The following is a 20200-nucleotide window of genomic DNA, read 5'->3' as shown; positions in this document are numbered from 1 at the left end:
CTTCTAAGGGTATGAAATCTCACCCAACACACACAGAGCCCACTCAGTGGTCATATGCTCAAGGAGACCCCAGTGCAGGTTTCAGGAGGTCATTCTCTCTACTATTCTCCTGTCTGTTATTCCTCCCCGTACATGGGGTTCCCTTAGCCCTTCTGCCTTGTTCATCTTACTGAGACTATTGTGTCCTTAGGCTCATCACACAGAGATCAGGGGAGGCAAATGTTTCCTGGCAGAAAGCTGGAATGATGAGCAAGTTACCCTGTTACTTTTCATTCTCTGAGGGACTACATTTCTGCTCCGTTATCAAATAAATGTAAAGAATTGTCCCTTAAATTTTGTTCATGATTTTCATTCTTTAGAGGCAAAGTCTAGTGTGATATCAATTATTTTAACATGCATCACATGCTCTTCCATGGTATTGGAAGTCCAAATTAATTTTAATAAGGGAAAAAAAAAACGGGTAATAATCTAATCTCCCTAACAGAAGAATGTGCTTTTTGTACTTTTTGTATTTATACATTAGCTTACTATTTATTCACACTAGAACAACTTTGACATCATGGACAAACTCCAAGAAACAAAGGTTGAAGGAACAAAAAAGCTACAATGAGTACATTAACTATAATTTTTTAGTAATGTCCAAATATCAAGCAAAATTAAGAATTTATTTTAAAAGATATATCCACATGTCAGGAAATAATTTTGTTTTTAAAAAAAATCACCTGATAAGCTCACACTTCAGGCTGCTGGATCCCTCTTGGGTGGGAAGCAGGTGGATGGAGGAGATTGCAGTAATTTCAAAATTATTATCATTGTACTGTTTTGATTTTTAAGTTGATTCCTGGGTTCACAAGAATTATTCTGAATTAACCACATATTACATTAAAATTATAGAGACCAGAATGTGTTTAATGTCTATATTCCTCACTCATATATTGAGCTAATGGCCATCTTTACCAAATGTGAATTTTATAAATAAAACAAACCTTATTTTAATATTTCAATTTCTTTCATATTCATTCTTCTACATGGGGTTTTATAATCTCTACTTGTTTTTGTGGTGGTGATCTCCAGTAGGCCTCTGATTTTTGCTTTTTAAATGATAGGTGTATCTTTAAAAGAATTTAGGTAGTCATCCATATTTCCCACTGACCTATATGAAAATCATGGTTTTCAATTTGATATTAGAGAGCAAATGATTTCTGACTTTACATTAAGTTTCTTCATCTTCATCTTCAGATGAAGTTATTTAGTTGACACAAAATTATTTAATTGACACAAAAATATATTTAATGCAGTGGAGAAGACCCACAGAACAGTAAACTTTTTTTACATGAAAATAATCACTAGGTGACATCACTTTATGGCATCTATAGTTATATTTTCCCTTCAATAAATTACAAGATACACAAAGTTATTGAGCCAAACACTTATTTTACATGATATATTTTTCTTCTGTCTCTAATCTTCACATAATTTGTGTTATTTTGGGTGTTGGAGCTTACTAAATGTAATTTTTGCTAACCTTCAATTATTAATTAACAACGCACCCCTCAAATAGTCGTGAGCAAAGTTAAAATGGCTATTCTCCACCCCCTATTCTTTTTTTTTTAAAGATTTTATTTATTTATTTATACAAGCACTGGGTACAATCAGAAGCGCGGGAGGGTGAGAGAATTCACCAGAGCCAGAGCGGGGAGCAGAACAGGCAGAAGGACCGAAGGACACTGCTGAGGGGAGCAGCGGGCGGCAGGAGAGGTCTGCACGCCATGTGGGACCCTCCTCCGGTGGCCGGGGAGCAGCCGGGGATCAAACCGGCGCTGCAGAGGCTGCGGGCAGCCTCCAACCCAGTGCTCAACCTCTGCGCCACTGGGGAGGCCCATCCACCCCCTATTCTTTAATGTCTTAATTTTCAGTGGTATGTCCACTGACATTCTGACTCCTGATTGAATCATTTTAAGCTACTTAGTCATAATAAAATGTCAATTCCCATGTACCCCATCATTCAATCTTCCATGTAAAGGGATCTAAGTATGAAGAGAAAAAAGTGTAAAGCGGAGGGCAAAACTGTGAGGTATGGATGAGTAGGTCGGGGATATGAGGTTGCAGGGGGCGTGAGGAACTCTTCTGCTGAAGGGAAGACAAAACCGCACTTTGATGGCATAAGAAGAAACGAAATCAAAGAAACAAAACATCAAGGACACTTCAGTAGTGAGCATGATTATGATGAAGTGGTAGGATCAGCTGTGTCAAGTACATTTATTAACTCCTCAAGGAAAACTTTCCTGTGACCTCACTATACACCAGACCTGTATTTGAAGTGAACATCTATGAAATGAATAATACCTTAAGGTATTTATGACTTACTTAGAAATACAAAAAAATGAACCGGATGATTCAAGTACAGAAGGAGGTGGGTTAGGGGAATGAAGTGAGGAATACATTTACAGACCCAGAGGAGCAGGAACGCCACCCAGAAGATTTGACAGATAAAGCAGCCTTGAAGGATGAAGGAATTTACCCACCAGCAAAAGTATATCCTTTGGCAGTGACATCCATGGATGTGAACATGAAAGAGCAGAGGGTAGCATGGATGGCTTGTGGAACTCTCAGTAGCTTGGAGTGTCACTGCAAGATTTGCACAGGAAGGCACTGGCAAGTTTCTGGAAAGTAGTGTCTTTCCTTCTATAACAAAGATATCTTCAAATGATGAAAATTTTAATATTGGTTACTCTCATTTTTTTTTTCTTGCTATTTTTTTTTTCCTTTACATTGTTTGGAATTTTGCAAAGCACTGATGGAGTCACTGAAGACTGTGTAACGAGACTGCTGTGTGCAGTGACAGACGAGCTATTATTAAATAGCAGAAGTCCTCAGCCTACTGGCTGAACTAACTGTTTACAGGCATATTTAATACACCATATTCATTTATGTTGTCCATGAATAGGAGACATCAAATAATTTTTGTTGTTCACTTATTTGTATGACTTATTTGTAATCAAGGATTTTTTTATTCCTATTTTGCAGCCATGTGGGTTTAAAAAATATCTGAGAGTAGAGAAAGATTTCAATCTCATTAATATAATTATTCAAGGGGAATTTCTTTTCAATAACCATCTAAAAATGGGGTTGTGGCTTAAAAAGAAGACGGATTTTAGCGATACTGAAAGGATGAGCAATAATGTCAGCTTTGACAGGAAAGCACAGCACAGTTGTATTTTCCCCTATTTTAGTCTGCTGAAATTATATCTGTTCAACTACACATTTGATTTCCATGTAGAATAAGCAATGCAACTAAAGAAGATAAAGGGTTGTTTTTTTCCTGGTTAATGTTACATGGAGGATGGCACTATTCATTTGGCTCAAAAAATATCTCTGTTAATAAAAGTAAAAGACTATGTGAAGCCACATTGAAATTCTGACATAAGCTTTTTGTTACGTGCTGTCAAAGTGACAGGATAAAAAGTACCTCCAAATGTAATTCTAGGAAGTGAGGAAAGTGTTGGATGAACTTTGGCCATTGTTGAAGTCATTAAAGGTATTTTTTAAGATCATTTTATACAAATGATAAAGTCATATGTAGAATCTGTCAAGGCAGAAGGAATACTTAGCTATAAAGATTTAATGATTTCAAAGGAAAGTACTCCCCAACCGCAAATCACCATTCATAGACAAATTGTAGGTCTTTCTAATGGAGCTTCCTATTTTTCTTGCATAAGTCACAAGTGAGACATGAATTTTACATCTGATGTGAAAATATATACAGTTATGGTTCCTTTGTGACTTGCACAAAAAAGGAAGGAAACATTGTATATCTTTGATAGAAAGTGAAAGAACCAAGTTTTATAACTTTTCTCTAAGAAAGCACATAAAAATCCATCATAAAAAAACTACTGAGCCAAAGGTATTCTTTTTTCTTTTATGATCCTGTATCTCAAAAAAAAAAATAAAAATAAGAAAACTCAACCACTAATGTGGGTGATTACTACTTGGCACATAATAAGCACAATTTCAAGGCAAAAGTTTTTTCTTTTGGTAAATGTTTGAAACTTTGAAGGGCAGTGAGTGTGCCTGGACTTTTCTTAGAGGGTCTCATGCTTGAGGAAGGAGACTTGTCAAAGCCACCAAGTCATTGGTCTGATCGTCATTAGGGAGGAGATATTAGCTGCATATAACCTGAGTAAAAAATTCCTCAATGACACTGACAGGTCTGAGAAACTGTGTCTTGAGTAAAACAACATGGACGGAAAGCTGGTCTTCAAATATCACCCGTTCAATGTCTGCTGGGATTGTTTTTCCTCATCAATGTTTTGACAAAACAATATTAAGTGAAATGTCATTATTTGGGTTTCCCTGGTGGCAGAGAATTAAAGACAGCGCTATCAAGCTCTCGTCAGCCACTGCAGCACAAGTTCAATGCCTGGCCGGGGAGCAACCCACATGGTGCAGCAGACCTCTCCTGCCTCGCCTGCTGCTCCCCTCAGCAGTGGATTTCAGTAGATCTGCCTGTTCTGCTCCCCACTCTGTCTCTGGTGAATCCTCTCACCCCCCACGTCTCTGGCTTACACCCCAGTTCTTGTATGCATAAATAAATAATCTTTAAAAAAAAAGAAATGTCATTATTTGAGGACCAGTTATAAATTTCAAGCCTCTCTGCTTTCTGATTCTTGATTGATATATTAACTCAGAGCCTTCCCATGGTTTTATGTCTGCATAGGACCTAAGTGTCAAGAGCTGAGAATATGTCCCATCACCTTTGATTATCTTAGGCTAAGAATCAAATTCAAGTAAGTCTTGGTAGTCTCTGTGAGATTACAGCCTCTTATGGCTTCTATGTTATAACACTGTTTATAAAATCTACTAATTTTAGTTCTATTTAAAGAAATGGAATAGTGAGAGCAATTCTAAGTCTAGCCTATGTTCTAAAGATAAGCAACCAGATGCCTTCCTTTTCCACATACTTCTGTCCAGGTGTTTCTTATCCTAAAAACAGAGGGACCCCCAGAATCTAGTCAAAGGAAAGGACTCAGAAGAGTCACATACCGACTATCTTTACCAAGAAAGCCAAGTTTGCAGATAGCCGAAGAAAGTTTCTGGAACCATGTTACATTCACTCATTCACTAAACAATTAACACGATATACCCTTCTTTTGGGATTATAATGGTTGACTTGACGAAAGACGTGGGACTTTCATACAATTAGTTAATGACTTAAAGAGTAACAGGCATGATTGAGAGGAAGTATAGTGTATGGCTCCCACCTGGTGTGGCATAGGGCAGCGCCTGTTTTCTTAAGCAAGGGACATTAAGTTCACATTCGAAGAATGGGTAAGAGTTACTCAGGCAGAAATAAAAAATCTTCAAGGAAGAGTTAATAACAAGTATTGTCTCATAGGGATAAACAGAAAATGGTATATTTAAGGAACTAAAAGAAATTAAGTATGGTGGTGCTTGCTTAGCAGTGGTTAGTGACAAGGCTGAAGCAGCAGGCAGGGGTGAGTGCCATATATATGAACGCAGTATAATGAAGTTCCATAAAAAAGGTAAGATGTCATTTTAAAGTACATGGATATTTCTTACTAGATACTGAAAACCTTTGAAGTATTTTAAGCAGGAACAGAATGATCACATTGGATTTTAGGACAGGACTCCACAAACTTCTTTTCAAGAGTGTATTAAATAATGTAGACTCACAGACCAGATGACCTTGGCTTTGATTTTTTTAATTTATATTTGCATAGAAGAACTGGGGTGCAGGCCAGAGGTATGGGGGGTGAGAGGATTCACCAGAGAGAGTGGGGAGCAGAACAGGTGGATCTACTGAAATCCACTGCTGAGGGGAGCAGCAGGGAGACAGGAGAGGTCTGCTGTGGCACGTGGGTCAGCTCTCTGGCCAGGGATCGAACTCGTGCCTTCACAGTGATAGCCCTGAGACTCAACCCCTAGCCCACGAGGGAGGTAAGTACTGTCATGTGCTGCTGCCTCACCCTCAGTCAATATCAGAGCGCATGCTCAACGGCTGTGAGCCATGGCCTGGTGTGAGGGAGGCCTCACCATCCACGTCTGTGTAACTACACTCTGTGGCGTCTCACAATGGCTGAAATCCGGAACTGCACCTGTCTCAGAACACATCCCTGGTGTCATACCCAGTTTTATGGAATATCTTCCCCGTTCCTGCATGTTCAGTCTCTGTGTGTCCTTACGTCAATTTATGTCTCTTGGTGAGCAGTCTCAAGGGCCCGCGGAAGGTGAGAGACACGTAGCTATGGTGGGATCATCCTGTCGATTTCTCTGCTTTCTTTGGAGCAGAGCAGAGAAGAGGCAGACAGACACGGGCTGATTAGATGCAGAGAGGATTTGAAAAGTGTGCATAATGAAAGAACACTGAGGCAAAGGAGCTACAGACAGAGAGGAAATGCTTAAAGAAGTGAACCAGATGCTCTAATTCATAAAAGTAAGAGGAGATCACAGAGGTCCTAATAAAAAGGAAGAATATAGAGATTTCGGATAAGGTAAGTAGATGCAGCTGAAGACTGAATGGGGTTGCGAATAATGTAGTCAGATATTTGTAAGCAGGGGAAGGCATAGTCAGAGAGTGTTATCGATTTTAATATTTCAGATGCAATGTAATTCCACATATGAAAATATATCTTGGTCATAAACCTTCTGTTTATATCACCCTTTATTTTGTTATCATCTTCTACTATAATTTTCAAGTTTCTGTTAGAAAAGTTGACTTGTTATCCAGTATCTTTCCCCAATTTGATGTTTCTACTTTGGAGCATTGCAAAGTCTGCTTGTCTAGGTCCATCACAATGCATTAGCTTTAAAATTGTGTTTGTGCTTTGTAGAAAGTGCGTATGTTGATTGAAATTTACGTGGACAAAGGGTCTGTTGTACAAAAAAGCTTGTGATCATTAATTTTCCATACTAATGTTTAATTTTATTTTCATCTGCACCAGGTTTTATTAAAGTACAATAGCCTTTTAAGTTACGGCAAAGCAATAAACATTTTATTGAAACAAAAGGTTAGACATAATTTAAGAGCTATATTCTGCTATCAAAATAATAAAGTTGAAGCTGAATACAGACCAAAAATATTCACTCATTAAAAATTCATATTTGTAGATTAATGTGAGAAAGAAATGTCATTCTTTTATACTGATTATACCTATTCTTTTACAGGGAATATGTATGGGTCAAATAAAAAAAATATGCAGTTTAATAAATCTACTTGGAAACATCTTCCCCCTTAATATGGTCAGGAATAAGAAAACACAATCAGTGTTTAAAAACAACATTCAGAGGCAAATGAGTATTATCGCAAGTTTCTATGATAAATTAATGCAAGAATTCTGTTTTGCTGCAGCAATGCTGGCATAACAAAACATTCACAGACAGTCCTTTCTTAACACTCTTTAAAGTTTCATTTTTCATAAATATATAATCACAATAAATCCATAGGATTAGACTTATCCTTGTGATAAGATTCTCAGTAATGGTTATTCCAAGCAGTGCATTACTTACTAAGAAACCTGAAGCTACTTAATATATTTTCTTTGCTAATTAAATTTACAAAGGTATAAGAAATGTAATGTCTTTCTCTCTAGAACATTTCAATTTATCTGTATTTATAATCCTGTCATCTTGAGTCATTTCTTTTTTTGGCTGTGTTAAGGGATAAGACTGAAGTTGATAATAATATTGAAATAGTCCATAGTAAAATAAAATTCCTTAATATAATAACACTAGAACTACATCAACATAATAACTAAATGCCATAGCAGAAGAAATAGTTTAGAACACTCATATAGATAACCTGATTTGCTGTATCGAATGATGTTATTACAGTGACTTCTTAGAAAGACTATCCTCTCAGGTATTTCGTGGGGCAAATATATCAAAATAAACCATCCTGCAGGTTCTCAAAGCATTATTACAAGTTGATTTGAGTATATGATTAGATGAATTAGAAATTAGATGATATTTAAGTATATAACTCTTATGTTAATGGTTGACCCCATGGATTTTGTCAGCAAATTCTCCAGTGTATCTTTTCATTGATAAGTTAAAGACACATTGACACTGATGTTGGCAGACAGCAGCGTTTTATTTAAAGCTTGTATCTGTATACTATGCATGACAAGCATAATTGGTAAATGATACTGACACAGGGAATCTAGACTAGCTTGGAAAATTAACCAAAGACTCTTTAATTCCAATCTAGACCTTAATTTGTAAAGATTGTGTTTGGGAAGTATGCCTTTCTTGGCTCTTGTTTCATCATACTCAATGGTGAAAAACTGAAAGGTCTTCCTCTAGGATCAGGAAAGAGACAATTGGTGTCCAACCTCACCACTACTATTCAATGAAGTATTAGAAATTCTAATCAGAGCAATTAGGAAAGAAAAAGAAAGAGAAGTAATCTAAACTGGAAAAGAAGTATTTCTACAGGATGGCACATATAAATAAAGACTCCACTCAAACATGATTAGAAACAATAAATCAGTACAGTAAAGTCTCAGACTACAAAATCACTATACAAAACTCTGTGGTATTTCTAAAGATGAACAAAAAACTAGAAGAGAATTAAATCAAGAAAATGATCCATTTATTATTGCATCAAAACTTTAAGCCTTTGGAAATAAAGCTCACAAAGGAGGTGAAATACATGTGCAATGACTACTAAGACATTGTTTTAGAAAAAAAGAACAAAGGCACAAAGAAATGGAAAGATAGTCCCTGCTCATGGATTGGAAGAATTAATGTTATTAAAATGTGCAGCTTATGCAAAGCAAAATACAGATTCAATATTATCCCTGTCAGAATTCCAACGGCATTCTTCAAGGAAATGAAACAAACATTACTAAAATTTTTACAGACATACAAAAGGCCCTAAATAGCCAAAGCAATCCTGACAAAAAAGAATGGAGGTATCACATCCCCCGATGTCACTGTACTTCAAACCTACTGTAGTGATGGCACATGAGTGCAATGGGGAAGGAAGTTCTATGGGGACTACGCCTGGGGGGAGCAGATATTGTTTAAAAATAAACAATGATGTAAAAAATAAATAAAATAAAGAAAACAGGTGTCATTAGAATAAAAAAGAGACATATATCAATGCAACACAATTGAGAGTGCAGACATAAACCCACACTTACAGACAATGAGCTTAGGATAAAAGAGTCAAGAGCATACAGTGAAGAAAAGAACGTATCTGAAACAAATTGTGTTGGGAAAACTGTTCAATTACAAACAATAGAACGAATCTGGACCATTATCTCAACCCATACACAAAATTAATTAAAAGTTGATTAAAAACTTAGATGTAAAACTTGAGACCACAACACAGAAAACACAGGCAATTGACTCCACGACACTGGCCTTAGATATGTCTGGTGACTCGACTCCAGTGGCAAGTGAAACACAAACAAAAATAAAAATATGGGACTACATCACATTAAAAATCTTCTGCACAGAAAAAGGACCCGTCGTCAAAACGCAATTACATCCTACTGAGTGGGAGAAAACATTGGCACATCAAATGTCTGACAGGGGGTTAATAACCATATTCCACTTTAGCTTTAATTACTCGAATTCATAATATATAACTCTTATTGTAAGACCTACTATTATCACACCATCATCTTAAGGATCGCTAAGGAACAAATCATTACCAATTAAGCTATGACACATGATCAATGATAACATAACACTTGATTTCACAGATGTGAAATAAACAAAAAATGTGTGCACTGGGATATATTTTATCTAAGCTTTCTCTTATAGAATGCACCTCAGTGTACTGGATCACATGAAGGTGGAGACAGGAAGATGGTCTTCCCCTATGTGTCAGCGGACGAAGGACTGGCGTGTGCTCTTCTTTCAGAAATGTTGAGATGGCTACATTTCTCTGTAGAGATGTATAAAACAAGTGACCTGATTTCATAATGTACCTTCCTTAGAGAAAATAAGACATTCTAAAAGTTGTACCCTGACTGATTTGCTCCCAAAAGAAAAAACAGAATAGAAAAGGACCAAAGTGCCTACCATTTGCCATTTCTACAACAAAACACAGGTTCCTATTGAGTATCATTTTTGTATCTATTTCCTATCAGGTAAAATTATCCTACAGGCCAAAAAAAAAAAAAAACATTATTATAAAGATTTGACACGAAAATTATTCTACACCATATAGCTATCAGCAAAAACAGTGACAGGAACAGAAGGTAGGTGTTGCTTTATTATGTTGTAAATAAAAATAATAAAGAAAAAAATAGGATGGCAGATGTTTAGTCTATGTCTTAGCATTTTCCATCCAGTTTTCTTTCTGTGAATTTAGCCACTTATTCACACGTAGAGGAACATACATCACTTTAACTTGTATGGGTGACACATCAAGTCTGACTGCAGTGGCGTTGTGTATGCATGGGATTCTACCATCGAAGACAAGCAGACAGGTGGGGACAATGGATGTAAAGCTACCAAGTCAAGAAAGAATGAAGCCCTCTATTTCACTGTCATATGCAATGCTGAAAAAATACTTAGAGAGAAATCATGAAATGATTTATCAAAGGGAACAATGTATGGGTTATAAGAAAATTTAAGGCCATTTTGATTGCCATTGCATATGCAGAGGCATTTCATTTGGTTGCACAATTGAAAGGTACATTAAAATCCACAACATACAAGAGAAGAATATGAAGTTACAACGTTTTAACTTTTACGGTTTTTACCATAAATACTACTGCAGGAATTAGTAATAGGTAGTTAATATTACTGGTACGACAGAGTCATGCAGATACTTTTGAAAAATATAATTCAATTAGCAGCGTTTCCCTGTGATTTTGCCCTCCCTTCCCTCCATCTCATAGGGCACTTTTTAAGTTTTATGATGCCCTGAGAGAGAGATTCTGAAAACAAAGATGAAAACTACATCTCTTGTTAGTCATTTCCTGAGAACATGAGAATGAAGAAGTAAACTTTACAGGTAGTCATCTGTGTGCTGTGTGTTGCAGGCCTCAGAGATGTAAGGGAAAGTCTGTTGCTATAGCAAATATTTGGCAAAAAAGACTAAAGACATATATAAAATGCATTGTCTGTATTCCAGGATAAATTCTGAATTGAGAAGAATCAGACTTACGCTAGTATTGATGGATGGCATTAGCTATTTAGAAGTGATGTGTCTTAAATATATATATATATATGTATGTATATATATATATATATTAAATCATTGTTCATTTTTGTACAACGTTTGATTTCCCTGTAAATTCCCACCACCAAGTCACCAGTGAATCAAAGGCAATGCTTCTTACAGCAGAGCCTAGGAGAGGGTTTCTAAATATGTGACTAGAGGCTAAAGCACCTGCCTGCTAAAAACCTAAAGGAAATTGCCAACTTAAACATGTAATTCATAAAAAACACTATGTTTTTGGAAACTATTATATCTAATCATGATGTTAAATATGCCAAAAACTTTTGCATTATGAAAGTTGATATAAATTATTTTTATTATTGATGAAGTATATTAGAAAAGTAGAGACTAATAATAATGATAAAAATAGACTCAATTTTTCCTTAACACTAACAGAGATGATTTCAATCTTCTGGCAAGGTGTATACATATATATATATATATATATATATATATATAAATAACCAGATGTATGGTAAGAATGACATAAGTGGCTTAATTCACAGTAGACTGAATCAGTAGGATACATGCCCCTTTCAAGAGTTTCTTCTCTGTGATAGCTTTGAAATTAAGATGGATCATGGGTGCTATGGTGGTGGGAGAACTATGAGGACTACATCTAAAGGAGAAAATAAAGTATTGTACAAAATCAATGATGTAAGAAAATAACTAAATTAAAATTTAAATAAAATAAAAATATATCAAAAAAAAAAACTAGTGTTGTCATCAAATATATCAGCCAGAATGAGACTTAAGATAAAGACGGCCCCGGCATATTTACTGTCACATATACAAACTTTGAAAGCAGTAACATGGCTATCAAATCACTGTTAGAAGAGATTCCCATTGGGTATAATATCTAAGTTCCTAGTAGAACATCCAAGCAGGCTTGAGGGTGATTAATTACATACAACTTATAGAAATCCAATACTGAGGTAGTTCAAAAGAAAGCAACTAAAGTCAGAAGGATAAAGGATGTACCTAAATTCACTCTGGGTTTTAACCCATTGAGAAATAACATGAGATTGGCTAGAATGTAAATCAGACATAGAAATCATCAAGTACAAGGAGGAAGTAGTCTGAGATTGTTGGCAACACTTTGGCTAAAATGTTTTCTTTTGCTCTCCTGAAGTCTCACTTGGATATTAAGATTATGTATCTGCTGCATTTTTACGTGGTGTGGGATAGGATGGTGTTAGAAATACTGATTTTTTACAACCAGTTCCTGATCCCACAATCGACATCCAGTTAGTCTGTGAAAACTCCAGGGAGATTGACTCAGAATGAAGCTATTGGATGAGTTTAAACGAATCCTAGCAAAAATATCAGCAAGTTTGGGATTCTCTCTCGCTTTATGCCCTTGGTGCTTTCTTTTCTGTATAATATACCTAATTCTCCATCATCAAAATACTTCAGGGCATTCAGAAAAAAAAAAAAATTTCAAGAGCAGAAATTATTATTAGCGAAAGAAAAGTAGTGTGGTAATTTTTGAAATCAGGGGACTTGGTTCTGCCTCTATAGCTGCTAACTGTGAGGCCTGTGAAAGTGTGTCATTTTTCCAGCGACGTAGATTAAGAAATCCTAAAACAGTCCTGGAAAAGTTGGAAATGTAGGTAGAGTTAAGTGACTCCAAGTGAATAATAAATTAGTCCTGTTTCCCTAGAAACGGACAATGCTTTCAAGTGCCAAAGTAAATAAGATGCTCCCTCTATCATGGGCATATAGCAGAACATCGAAAATACAAAGAGCACCAGAAGGACAAGCACTGATGGAGCAGCCTGGCCAGCAGGCCCCAAGTCTGGGTCTAGCTCTTTCCTGCACAGTGTTCATTTCTCATCTATAAATTAGCATCAGGCTATGTGACCTTTATTTAAAATTCTCTTGGTGTCTCTCTCCCATGGGTGCCAGCTGAAATGAAGATGCATCCTTGATCTCCACAATATTAAAGCAACTAATATCTCACAAGGGTAATTTTCTTGACTCCATAATGTACCACTTTCCGGTGAGAGCTGCACACTTATTGATTCCTCAACCCACTGACTGACTCCTATGCCCAGATCTTCTGTCAATCTAACGATTAAGTAATTCGATTTTTGGTTTGATAGACAAACACCACACAAGTCCAATTTATTTTTAATTCCTACAGCCCTCAGTGACTGGCAGTTCCAAATAAACAGTATTAATAAATCATCAATCTGTAACTAAAGAGCAGGTTCTTTCAGGAACATTTGCAGTTGCAGACTCTGGGAAGTCTCAGAGGAATATTTGTCATTCTCACAGTTACAATGGGATATAAGAGCAGCCATCTGAGACAGTTTGGCTACGGACTGGGGAAAAGAAAACATAAACTACAGCAAAAATGACTTTATGAATTGATAACTGGCACTTTCTTATTTGCAATAAACATATAAAAAGAGGAAAAAAAAATGACTTAATGTTCTGGTACCCTAATAGGCATTTGATGGAGTGTAACAAAGGATGATTTGTAAATGCTATCAGAAAGAGAGATAAGCAGGAACAAAAAAGGGCAGGAAATTGAATGTGTTCTTCCCTCCCACCTCAGCACCAGGTTTCAGATGAATCTGGAAAGGTCATTCACATAATTATTACAGTAACTGGTTCAGGGCCTTTTGAACACAGCTGATCTGATTGTGTATTAATGGCTGCAGAAGCAAGATAAGGGACATGTAAAGTGAAGGAAAAAAATCTGCCTGCGCCACTACTAGCTCGCGGGATTGTCATAGTAGATAAACCGATGTTGCTTTATAGTATATGGCTTTTTTTATTACAGAATGACCCCAAGTTTGCCCTTGTGCACGGGGTCATTTAGCCTCAGTGACTAAATTTTACTTCTTTGTTGTTGGTGGCTATGTGACATATCTGGTGATCTTTCTGGGGTCTGCAAAAGGTTATATGGTGAAATGAAAACTGCCAGAAAACTGTAGCTTATATAATGTGGTCAAAATTTTCAGGGCCAAGGCACGTGAAAGGCATCTGTAGATTTCTGTCTGACCAAAGCAAGACAAAGGATTGGCCACATTACTGATACCTGAATTCAGTGCAGGAGACTGATTCAACACGCCATGTAGATTGACTACCTTGCTGCATATAAGACTACCCTCCGGATCAAAAACTTTAGTAGGGTAGGGAGGGTGAGGGAAGGTGAGTAGGGACAGCTAGCTGGCTCACTAGGGTAGGCCTAAGAGAAATATGGGTGAGCATATAGTTCCCAAGGGCAGAGACAATCTCAAGGCAAGCCAGAAGGATTTTATGGAGATGTGCCCTTTGATTGCGGCCTTAAAAACAGGCTAGGACTGCAAGGGCTAGATATTTCAGACTGAGGTCTTCAGGTTATAGAACCACAGGAACAGAACACGCGTGGACGAAGTACAGGGAGGGGTGTGTCTGATGAAGACATGAGTGTGAAAATGTAAAGTGAAGCCTGTGCTAGTTTTACATTCCCATCTCTCAGCTCCACCCTTACTCAGCGTCGGAAGGGTGAAGGCACAGTTGTTCACGTTACGCTTGAGATTTCTGTTCCGTGAACGGCTCCTCAGCAAGGCTTTCTCCTGAAGCAACCATGAAAGTTTCTTGCACACAGTAGGACAGCTCCATTGTGGCCCGCCTCAGAAGCCCTGCAGAGCCTCCTGTCTGGTGTCTCTTCAGAGGTCCAGAACCTTAAGGGATTCCTCTGAGCTTCCAATTTTTTAATAATTTCAGCTCATCTCCCCCCATCCCGGGCCTAGAGATGGTAGCTGCTTCCTGCAGTTACTAGTTCAACACATTCAAGATTTCGCTTTCCTCTGCTTTGCTTAGTTAACAAATTATACCAACTAGACTTAAAAACTGAGCACAAACAACTGAAAACATCACCTGTTTCCAATGACGTACACTAGGAGAACCAATGGAGCAAGATCTTTATTAGGGCCCTAGGGGATTCCTTCCTTGCACTGTCCTTTCACCTCTGGGCCCTCATTTCCCATCAAGGGTATTGTGTTCAGTGTCTAAAAGCAGAGCGGGGAAACACCAGACGCCCCTTCTTCCCTGAGCAAGGTCTCCCGGGGAAACGCTGAGCAAGAACAGGCGACGCTCTTCACGTCCACGTCCTGCACAGGCCACCCTCCGCTTGGAGAAAGATGTTACATAATAATGGAGTTGCCAAGAGGCAGCTAATTAAGTCAGCCTGCCTTTAGTCTCCCACTTTTAATATTCAGTCCGAGTGGGTGGATGAGGAGCCAGCCAAATAAGAATGTTTAAAATTTTCATTTCCAACCCTGACCCAGACCATTTTTCTCCTTTCAGGAAACATTACGTCTAAATTATCAGAAGATAAATGGGATTATTACATCCTTCCAGCGCGCGGGGAAGAGCTGCTCCTGCTCCTGCTGATGACCCATTTTCCTTGTAACAACTTTTTTCATCGAGAACTTCTATATTACACCCAATCTAATTCTGCTAGTTTAATCCCATTCTGCTGGAATCTCACTCCTCCATCGTGCTGAAACTGGAGAACAGCTTGAGAGCAATCTCTCGACAATCGCCTTCCGTATGTCTAGAACAGCATTTTCCTCCCAAAGTAATTCATTCCCATCGTACTTTTTGCACTTGACTGTATTTCTGAAGCCTTCGTACACCTTGTTTCCCCTGTGGGTCCTCTTCAAGCATCTCTCATTTTTCTGGGAAATGATACTTTTGGAGAATTGACCAACACCCGGCAGCACGTCAGGTTGCTTCATGTGTCAGCTCTGTGCCCAGTCTTGCCAACGCCGTGGGCACGGAGACTTCCAATGTACAAACAGTCCCCTCCCGTGTCCCAGGCCTGCGGCAGCCTGGAAGAGACCACCTGATTTTTGCTAAATTCAGATCTAGGCAGAGGTCTCTTTACAAGGAAGCTTGCAGCGTATAGCTTCCCTATTGGATTTTCACTTAACTTCAAATTGGGCAGGTGGGTGAGCTTGGATACTATCACGAGATAGTAAAATTCGATACCCTAAAATTATTTATCTTCTGCCAATTTCCTTTAAGACTATAGAAAAAGTGCCAACTTAGGTGTCTTTGATCTATCTGTGCAACCAAAACCGCATTCAATTACTTCCTCTAAGAAACTGAGCACCTCTCTGACAGTCCTATAGAGAGAATGTGCTTTTAAAGAGGAGTAAAAACAGAGTTTGTGAGCAGTGGAGCCATAGTCTGGTGTGTTTTGAAAGAATGAGTCTTTAACAATCAAAGGCCTTTCTCATTTTGGCTTATCAAAGGTTCACGAGATCATGCCACGGGTGAGAGAAAATTCAGGGGGAAGAAAATTGGCCATTATTGTTCTTTACTGTCAGTTTTTAAAGTTGGAACAAAAAAAAAAAAAGCAGTAAATGTCTCCAGAAGACACTTGTGCGAGGACCTGGCCTGGGGGCGCTGCTGTGATGACCACGCTTGGCTCTCACCCCCCACACCTCTGGCCTGTAACCCAGTTCTTCTATGCCAAAAAAATATAAATAAATAAAATTTTAAAAAAGGAATAGTCAAGAAAAGGTGGGGGCAACTATACAAATTGTAAAATTGGACATAAAGAGAAAATGGTAACAGCAAGAGACAGAGGTATGGACTGGACATTGGTGGATTTGTTCGGAAGAACAGGAATTACGAGTTCGGAGGTTTTAGGCATAGGCCTCCCTGGTGGCGCAGGGGTTAAGATGCAATGAAGATGTCTGCAGCCTCTGCAGCACAAGTTCGATCCCTGGGCCGGTCAGGGATCTACCCACATGGCGCAGCAGACCTCTCCTGACTCCCCGCTGCTCCCCTCAGCAGTGGATTTCAGTAGATCCACCTGTTCTGCTCCCCACTCTGTCTCTGGTGAGTCCTCTCACCCCCACACCTCTGGCCTGTACTCCAGCTCTTGTATGCATAAATAAATAAATCTTGGGAAAAAAAGAGGTTTTAGGCACAAATAAGCTATTGTTCATTACTTGTTAATTATACAATGCTGCTTGGATTGAGCAGACACGAATATTCTGAGTCATTCGTTTTGTCAACAATCATTTCCTGAGGGCGGTGTGCGCGGCAGGCACTGGGATTGTGCATTTGCAGAGTGCGGTCCTGATGCTGCCTTCCTGGGGCTTCAAACAGCCACGGGGACTCCTGGCTCTTCCACGGGCCTCCCTTGCCTGTTCCTCACTCCCGTCCCAGCACCACCTACCCTCCCCTGCCCCCCAGATTCTCTGCTTCGCTTCACCGACTGTCAACTGCATCCTCTAGACTTGCAAACCCCCTTCTGGCTTCTAGTTGCCCTCAGCAGTGGAAACCACCGGAGGTCCAAGGGCAAAAGCAAGTGGACGCAGGACACGGATGCCTGGCCCTGTCCTCGGCTGTGCCGCCAGCTCCACTCTGCCCCAGCAGGACCGCAGCTCCTGTGTGCTGCCGGCTGCCCACGTCTCTCCGGGCGCCCTGGTGCTGCTGCCACGACTTCCTTCTCCTGACCCCCAGGCTTCAGGGAGGGAGTGACTTCCCACCCTCACTAGGCTACAAGCACCTCCATTTCTTTCTGTGGTTCGTTTCATCCTCACAGAGCGACACTGAACTCTTCCCTTTCCTGAACTCTTTTGAACCATTCGAGGTGCAGCCTATGTGCAGCTGAATTCCGAACTGATACAGGGGAAACTACAAGTGAGAACCCGCACGTGCAAATCAGCTAGATCTGTGGAAAGGGTCACGGTGTAAAGCACGCAGGGCTTAGAGAGAAGGTAATGGCTGTGAGCCGGATAGAGCAGCCCCACTTGGCTGCTTTAGAGGTGACATTTATGTTGAGGGCAGGGGAGAAATGCAAGGCAGCATGGGAAGTGTAGGGAAGAGCGTGCCTACTAGAGGGAACAGAAAGTGCAAACGTCACAAGACAGAAAAATGCTTGCAGGCGCCATGCCGAAACCTGGCCAGGGCCCTCTACGAGGAATGTTGGCTTAAAACACGGCATGTGCAGAGATGAGGGGACAAATCAGTTTGAGTGGCCACATCTGGTGTATGCCTAGGGGCAGGAGCTGGGGTGCTTGGCTAGATAAAACCCACCCAGGAATAATCACCAGTTGTTAGAATGGGAGCAGCTCAGGCGAGCCCTGGAAACGGAGCAGGCACCACGTATTCATTCGGAATCGCTGTGGTGGTGTCAGGACTCAGTGCTGGTCTGCTCCATGGGGTAATGTGCTGAGAGGCATGGACACAGCGAGGATGTTAGCTCTTTGATCTTTTTACTGCCGTCAGGATGGAAGGCCCATCTTTAGTAGAGGCAGAGGGAGGTGTCTTCATCACATGCTTCATGATAAGTGTTTGTCCCCAATGATTGTGACACTTCACAGAAAGGACAGTAAAGGAGCAACAGAAAATTTTTTGAGAGGCTGTGGTTTTTCTTTATTATATTTATTTATGTGTTTCTATCTTATTTTTATTATGGGTTGGGTGAAGGAGTCGCAGAGACGGAGTGGAGAAAATGGAGAAAACAGAGTATTAAAAGAATGTAATTTGATTATTCGATCCTACCTAGAATGAAAGGGATTTTAAGGATCAATTTACTAAGCATATTTCAAGCCTTCCAAAAGCAAACACATCTATCTTATTAAATAAGGCTGCCTGGGGAAATATCCCATATTTTTTTTTTCTCTATAAATCTAGTTCTCTAATTTGTTTTACAATACGACTTCCCTTTGTTAGTGCAAACTCTGGCAGTTAAGAATTATTTAACTGTAGGATATACTAAAATCATTGGCATCAAGGCTATATATACATATACACACACACATATATATTATTTTTGTATTTATCAGAATTCAGTTTCTTAGTAGGGACATTTTCAGGCATACTCGACAACATGGCATGGGCAAATGATGAAAAAGAAAACATTTAAGAGATTATGTAATCCAGATAATCTAGATAACTAATACTTTTGGTTTGGAAGGCCTCCTCAGGTAGCTGCCCAAATAATTCCTTGTTGAATTTGAAGTTCTTAAAATATATTTTTACTTGAAGCATCTTTGGCTTGAAATATGAGCTACACAACAATTTATTTTGATTTTGGTCTCTTATAATGCTGCTTCTACTTACATTTAAATGGAGTTGCTCATATGTGCTGTTTCAACCAGTCTTGAAACTCGTCCATGAATTTTTCATACTTACTAACATTTCTCTCACCCACAGGCTAAATCTACTTTAATAAGCACATTTATATAGCATGTTCTATCTTCAAGTATTTTGTGGTGAAGCTGTGGGAGTTAGATCACCGCAACTGAAGCTAAGTGATTAGTAACTGATAGAGATGCATTTATGCAAATTATAATTACAGAGTCTAGAAAGGACCCTGAAGTCTTATCACCTTAAAAGCCAAAATAACAACACCATTTAAAATGAATCATAATACACTAATCAAATATAATCAAAATCCCACTCTGGCCTGTATGCCCAATGCTTATATTATAAACATCATTGACAAGTGATTATATATCAGGGGATTTAAACCCTCAGAAATTGAATCTGAATAGCAGGCATTAGAGAGTGGTGTAAATCATCTTTCTGATTTGGGAGTGATTACAGGTTGTACTTATTGACAGCTGGTGTTGCTATTATGTCACTATTTCAGGAGATATTCGAATAATCAATTGGTTCACTGTAACCAGTTGTCTTATAATTTTTTTAAAGATTTATTTATTTATGCATACAAGAGCTGGGGTGCAGGCCAGAGGTGTGGGGGGTGGGAGGATTCACCAGAGACAAAGTGGGGAGCAGAACAGGCAGATGGACTGAAATCCACTGCTGAGCGGAGCAGCGGGCGAGACAGGAGAGGTCTGCTGCGCCATGTGGGTCAGCTCCCTGGTCGTGGATTGAACTTGTGCTGCTGCAGTGGCTGTGAATTGCTTCATAGTGCTGACGCTTGACCCCTTGCGCCACCAGGGAGGCCTGTCTTATAATTTTTATTGCTTTGTTATATCTTATCAGAATCTAAACCTTATACATGAGGACCATACA

General features: G+C 39.0%; 1 protein-coding gene across 1 annotated transcript in view; it reads right to left on the bottom strand.

Moving 5' to 3' along the window:
* CNTN5 (contactin 5) overlaps positions 1-20200 on the bottom strand; it is a 657624-nt gene that overhangs the window by 210793 nt on the left and 426631 nt on the right. The window lies entirely within an intron of this gene.

The sequence above is a fragment of the Talpa occidentalis genome, unplaced genomic scaffold, assembly GCF_014898055.3.
Source record: "Talpa occidentalis isolate TD23 unplaced genomic scaffold, MPIMG_talOcc4v2.1 talOcc4.12, whole genome shotgun sequence".
Classification (NCBI taxonomy): Eukaryota; Metazoa; Chordata; class Mammalia; order Eulipotyphla; family Talpidae; genus Talpa; species Talpa occidentalis.
Note: the sequence above shows the minus strand (reverse complement) of the source record. Positions and strands in the feature narration are given on the sequence as shown.